Source organism: Arachis ipaensis, chromosome B08, assembly GCF_000816755.2.
Source record: "Arachis ipaensis cultivar K30076 chromosome B08, Araip1.1, whole genome shotgun sequence".
NCBI lineage: Eukaryota > Viridiplantae > Streptophyta > Magnoliopsida > Fabales > Fabaceae > Arachis > Arachis ipaensis.
In genome coordinates this window covers 23168687-23175685 of record NC_029792.2, presented here as the reverse complement: position 1 = coordinate 23175685, position 6999 = coordinate 23168687, and the positions used below count along the sequence as shown (strand labels likewise).

Here is a 6999-nt window from a genome sequence, read left to right as displayed (position 1 = left end):
CAATGACTGAAGTTACTAACACCATTGAATTTTTTAATGCTCTTCCAAAAAAAGAATCTAAGGGCAGAAACGTTTAATCACCAAGCATCAATTCTTTCCATGTTAGAGATCTAAAAAAGCATCCTTGGAACTTGAAGGGGGGTAAGGGTTGGCAATTCATGTTCTCACGCCCATACATCATTCATGAAGCATCAAATTATTCACTGGGAAAAGACTGAAAAGGGTTTCAATCGTTTTCAATGGAGTAAAAACTATAATATAATAATAATTCACTAAAACATTTTTTATTACTTATAATTGGCCTTTATTAATTAAAGGGTAATTACCCAAATCAATTTTTAAAGATTTTAAAAACCGACATTTTCGTCCCAAAGTTAATTAATACACAGATCAATTCTAACGTTTTTCTCTATCAGACCTTTATTATTATCAAGGTTCTGAAAATCGAACCGATCATTGAACCGTTCTAACTACTGATGGTTTACTGGTTTTCAGGTTCAACCGGTTCGACCGTGATTAAACTGAAAAAACCGTTTTATAATGAAATAATAAATAAAATATACATAAACATACTAAAACTATATGATCTTATCAATTTACAAACTCAAAATTTTTTAAACTCTCTTAAAATATATGTTTCCAAGCAATTTTGTCATCATCATCTTCAGCTTTACATTCATCACTCAATTAAAAAATCCACAATCCTAATCCTCTATGATTTCTTTTGGAAAAATAAAATTCCATTCAAGAAGAAAACCATAGCTGTAAGTAATTGAGAATATTTGTGAGACTCAACACAAAGACACAGAACAAGTATACAGATAGAGCTCCAATTTCCAATTCAATTCTCAATTCCATGAATCATAAACAAAAGGGTGTCTAAAATATCCATAGAATCAATCAAATTCAGCATTATCAAAAACCAATAAACTAAAGTTAAATTTAAAAGGTATTTTGTTTAAAATAATTTATAATACAAAAAATTTGGATATTAGAACAGTACCAAACAATCCAATTCAATTCTCAATTCCATGAATCATAAACAAAAGGGTGTCTAAAATATCCATAGAATCAATCAAATTCAGCATTAAAAAATATCAAAAACCAAATTTTGCAGTTAAACAGAATAAAGTAAAGATGGGATTTATACTCAAATTCTCCTTAATCTTAAACCATGTCTCAGCACATACTTTGTGAGCAGCAACAAAATCATCTTTACAAGCACAACCCAATTCAATTGGAACACCAGACTTAGAACTATCACTCTCCAAACCTATGTGACAAATTCTGCAATCCCTCTCCACTTTGTGATTAGTATTATTATTAATAATATTAACATTGCCAACTAATAAATGGATATTGAAGCTTTAAACTTTATTTAACAACAAGCTGTAACAAGGCTCAAATAACAAATTAACCAATTTAATTAATACACAACTCCAAACACAGCAAGTAATCTACTTCATACACTCTTCAAAAGCAGTCCCAAATCATTTGCAATAACAGTGAACTATGCTTCATAAACTACTCAAATTATCAAAATCAGAAACATGAAATGCACTATTTAGACGCATACCAATTTCAAGAAATGCATAATTGGCACAATTTATTAAGCATAGCAAAGCTAAGTTCTCAAAGAAAAATTTTAATTGAACACAAAAACACAGCACAACAGTCAACAGAGCACAGCAGCGAAGAAGACACAAAACAGGCATACCCCACGTGCAACACTTAGTTTCAAAGGATTCAAGCCTGAAGACCCCATCACCTTCTGCAGATGAATTATTAGAATCATTAACAATGGAGTAATTCACAGAAAAAAATACCGCCCACCTTCTAAAGAATTTCATCCTTAAGCTGGATAGCCTTTAGGCTTAGTTAGTTAAGAGTAATCCCCCCTTGCCTTTGAAAGCAGTCCAATACCTGTTATTCATTCTTTAAGGCTTTTTGCCGGGTAAGATGCTAAGAGAGGAATCACTGCTTATCCATCAGGTGTGACTGAACTACCTTCCCAGAACCCAGAGCATAGCCTTAGACTGATTCTTCTACCCTTCGCTGTGGGATGCTTACCGGGTCTTATCTCCTTATCCGCTCTTTAACGTTCGGATCTTTTCCCCTTCCCATGAATCCGTGTTGAGGAAGGAAGTGAGATAAAGAAAAGGAAGATCATGCCTTGATAGAAAGGGAATCCTCATAGGCTGCTCTCGTAAGCGCTATAAGCCTAGCCGATGCAGCTCTTCTCGTATCCGTTGTTGCTGGTTTAGAGAAGGCAGTGGAAGAGAAAGTAGCTGCGATTGCTTGGAGACCTCTTGAATCAATTCTTACTTATACTACAATAATTATTATAACCACAACTTGTCTTGTCGTACTAGAAGTTCGAACTAGAGGCAGGAAGTAAGTACTGGCGCAGGGAATGGAGTTTTAAGAACAGGAACATCGGGGAATAGGATCCCGCCTCTTCCGTCAAGAGGAGTCGCTTTGGTTACGCAGTTCGGTTAGCTGTAATGTAATGTCTTTACCGATGCGCCCCTTTCTTGATTTAGGAAAACCTCTGACAGAGGCTGAATTTGGTTTTCAATGCTGTTTTCCATTCATCTCCTTCCTTCTTACTTGACCTCTCTTTATGTCAAATCCTCTTTTTCGTTATTCTTCTCTTTAAGAACGGCAGGCCTAATTACGACTTCGAGTTTTAAACCGGTCCAGTCCCGTCTTATCGCATAAAAGAACTTTCGATCGGGTTGCTCATTTGCGAGCATAGCGTCTCTCATTAACTTTAAGTTTTCTGCCTCGCTTCTTCTTTTATTGAAGTTCCTCCCAGATAGTAGCCAGTCGATAGTCGAGAGCAGAGATAAGATCTCTAACCAGCTTTGAGTGTTGGGTTACCTTTTCATGGATATTGTCTAGCTTGGAATGAACTTTAGACACAGATTTATTGATTTAAACCAACAGCTTATTCTGTACCAAAGCATTCTCTGAGTTAAGGAAATTTTCATGCTTAGGAGAGCAGGCATCTTTTTCAAAAAGGTAAACACGCGCTTTAATCACCATAGAATAGATCGAGGGAGGTTCGAACTCCCATTGCTTGCTTGTCAGGCTAGATTCAATCCGATCTTGTTTGACTGCTTATATACAAAAGAGGTTAACCCTTCCAAAGAGCGCTATTCGATAATGCCTGTCTAGCAGGCTCCCGGCTAACCCAAGTGAACATTCAAAAATCTGTCTTACATTCATCCTTGAAGGTACTCCTATATGAGCGGCTTAAGGAGATTTATGTCCTCCCTCAGCCTCCTCGCCCATTCCCGGAGATTAGTCACATTCCCTTATGCTTTCGGTGAAAGGCAATCTCCTTGCGAAGCTCGATAGCCTAAGGCTCAACCTCGCATCAAGGCATGTCACAGCAGGGTCTATCTTTATAAATAGTAAGGCTGGAGTGTCCCGGTGAATGCAACATTGTGGACAAGTTCCCTTAGTAGGTGCTGCTTGAGTCGCCCTTGCCTCTTTTTCACCTTCTTTCAGAGACCGATTAGCACAAGAACGCCACCACAGGTTTAGGATTCCTTCCAAACCTCTTTCTTCTTCTCCTTCGGTCCCTCGATTCTTTTAGAATAGGGCTACGCTCACGTTTCACTATGTGAAACTCATCCATATTCCCTCATACTTGGAGTGAGTCTAATAGTCTTTTTTTTCGCTCGAAGAGCACAGATGCTTGTTCCGCTAAATAACCCTAACTCGTCGTCTTAATAACTCCGCCTTAATCTTTCTCTGCTGAAATGACTCTATAATTGCGATTTATCCTATATTAGAGAAAAAGGGCCTTTGAGATAGAAAACTTACCCATACTCTGCCTCACCCCCACTTACACATAGACGCCTCCAAGCGCATTGCGAGCTCACAGTAATGAAACCCCCTAAATAGGAAGAGGGCCCTTAGACGGAAGATCTTCCGAAATGGAGCCCGGGTCAGTTTCCCCCGCCAACGCCTGGTCGACCTCTCCTTCAGTAATGAAAGCATCCATGAGTTGTGTCCTTGGTCAACAAGCCATTTACTCTACTCAGCACTCAGCAAGAAGTTCACTGATTATGAGAAAAGGTATATGGTTCTAGAAAAGACCTGTTGTGCTCTTACATGGGCCTACGCCACTACATGTTGAACTATACAATCATGCGGATGGACCCGCTGAAGTATCTAGCCAGCCCGTGAGGGAAGGTGGCAGATGATACTATCAGAGTTCGTACGTCACCCAGAAGCTCTAAATGAGTAAGACAAGGGGCAGGCAATAGCAGACCACCTGCGGATCAAAATCTCAAAAACCAAACTACACCGAGTTCACATAAATAAAAATAAGCTAAATCCAAATTGAAATTAAAATTATAAAAAAAAAAAAGAAACGAAGAATAAATTTGGGGATGGTGGTGGCAGCTAGCGGAGGCACATTGAAACAGGTTACCAGGTTTTTCCTTTTTTTTCTTTTTTTTTTTTTTCTTTAACAGAGTACCTGAAAATGATGATGAGTAAGATGATGTAGTAGTAGGAGGGGATTTTGGTTTTCTGCAGAGGACCATGTGCATCGGTGAGAAAATTCACCACCTACCACCTCTGGTCAAATAGTCAGCGGTCTTGAATAGCATCTCGTGAACATCCACGGTACCCTTGGGAGCAATCCCCAGCGAACAGTGACCCGGCTAGATTTCGGTTCGGTTCGATGAACCAATTTCCAACCGGTTTAACAGTTCAACTCCAATTTTCTATTTTGCGAGTTTGACATATGACTGAACCGTGATTCTTATCGGTTTGCGGTTTGACCGATCAGTTCGAATCGGTTTTCAAAATCTTAGTACAAAGTGATATTTTTATTTAGTGGTTTGATTTTTTTATTTGTTTTAGTTGATAGACTTGGATTATATTGTGAGTCGATATTTACTAGACGGACATCTAGATACCGCTCTCGACAAAAAAAAATTGGTGTTGAGCCCATACATCACAAAAGTATTAACAAAATCATAACATTAATTTTTTTACAAAATTTTGACAGTATTTTTCTTTAATTAGAGGCGTTCACCAAACAATATTCTAATTTCTTAAAAAATTAAAGCTACATAACATCACTGACATTATAAATTCAAAAGTTTTTAGAGAAATTATGGCAGTTTTTTTTTTTAAATTAGAGGTCTCTCAACCAAACAACATTTTTAATTTTTAATTTTCAATTTTCAATTATTGAAGTAAATGAAAGGTAGAATTGGTAAAAAATGAATAAATTTTTTACCTAATTTTTCAAGAGTAATCAGCAACCATGAACGTGAAACGCGAAAGCTACAAATTTTTAGGTTTTCCTGAACGTGCGTTTAGAGACAGAATTATTTTTGGGTTCAGAAAGATAAAAATTGTCAAACATAAAAATAAAACTTTCAAAAAGTTCAAACGCACTTTTTTTTTTCTCAACGCATTTGCTAAACACATCCTTAATCTATGTGTTAATGATAAAAAAATATTGACAAAAAAAGCTAATCAATCTTATAAAAATAAAAATTAAATACCAAAAAAAATATTTTTTTTTATTGAGAGACTTGTTATTTTAGAGGTAATTTGTTAGAGGCGTTTAGGTCCAAAAAAGATTCATAGCGTGTTCTGGAAGCAGCTGCACTACCCATTGGAAGCTGCCACAAAACGTGAAAAGGGACACCGCAAATTTCTCAGCTTTGGAATCCAACTTTTGGAACGCATAAATTAGGGAACGCCTTGAACTCAAAAAGAACGCAACGCGAAGTTTCATACGATCCAATCTAACCATCTTTAAGACGAGTAAGTTTCTTACAAACTTTTCCTTTTTTTTTCCTCTTTAAATCTTCGAATATGTAGGATTAAACGCTGAATTCTGAATTTTTTCAGTTTTGGCTGAAGACTTTGATTCAATGGGTGAAGCAACGCCATGTTCTTCTTCTTCTGTTAATGGCAGCAGCAGCACCATAAGTTCTGAAGCCCCAAAACCGAGGAAGAAAATCTGCTGTGCTTGCCCTGAAACTAAGAGGCTCAGAGATGAATGCATAGTTCAGCATGGTGAAGACTCTTGTACAAAATGGATTGAAGCTCACCGTTTGTGTCTTCGTTCTGAGGGGTTCAATGTTTGATTGTGGTAATTTTTATCTTAATTTTCTTTAAAAAGGGGACATTTTGGAGGGATAATTGGTTTTGAAATTACATTATTGTGTTTTGAAATCTTAGTATAAGGAATAGAATTCATAGTTTCATAATTTATTGTAATGAATCAGGAGGTTTTGTCCTGGTTAATCTTCTTGCTGAGACTTTAAATTGAAATGACTAGTTGATATGTTCCACTTGTCAAATTCCAGTGGCTATGGTGTTTTGAATTGTAGAACCTGACTGGTAAATCAGGTAGGTGATGATGTTTTTCTCTTTTGACTCTCCAACTGAGGAGTAGCAAGCATACATAGATACACATATTTCTGAAATTTGAGTAGTAGAGAGGTTTAGCTTGGTTCTTCACTTTATGTTGTAATTGATTAAAAAGAAATAGGGTGAGATATAGATAAGCCTTATATAAATGCCTTTTGTGTTTTGATGTTGCATAGTTGCATGCACCTAATAATGAACTTGAATATACTAATAGTGAGTAGTTAATGCCTTAATCCAGCAGAATTCCTCATTCACTTTTGTCATAATGTGCATACATTAGAACACTTGATTCTGTGTAGCTTTAGGAAGCTCTTTTAGAAATTATTCTAGTAGGTAAGCCTTTCAAATTTGTGTTGGATAAACAATTTTTATTTCTTAAAATGTGATTCTAGAGTCAATTATGCTTAGATTTTTTTCCTGTGATTCTTTAGTTATGTATGATTCAATTATGTTCAATAAAATCGTGCACAAGTAAATTATTATCTGAAGGAATCCAAGTAATGGATAAAATCAAAGAGATTCTACCACTCTTCTTTTGCTCTGCCTCTGCTCCTTTGCTTTTGGTTTTATTTGTTCTTTTTTTTT

At 36.3% G+C, this 6999-nt stretch overlaps 1 long non-coding RNA gene and 1 pseudogene across 1 annotated transcript; one reads left to right on the top strand and one right to left on the bottom strand.

Moving 5' to 3' along the window:
- LOC107612974 overlaps nucleotides 1–4658 on the bottom strand; it is a 24427-nt pseudogene extending 19769 nt beyond the window's left edge.
- On the top strand, nucleotides 5583–6344 carry LOC107611870. The gene is made up of 2 exons (XR_001613491.2): nucleotides 5583–5802; nucleotides 5890–6344. It is a non-coding gene; the product is annotated as an uncharacterized LOC107611870 (long non-coding RNA).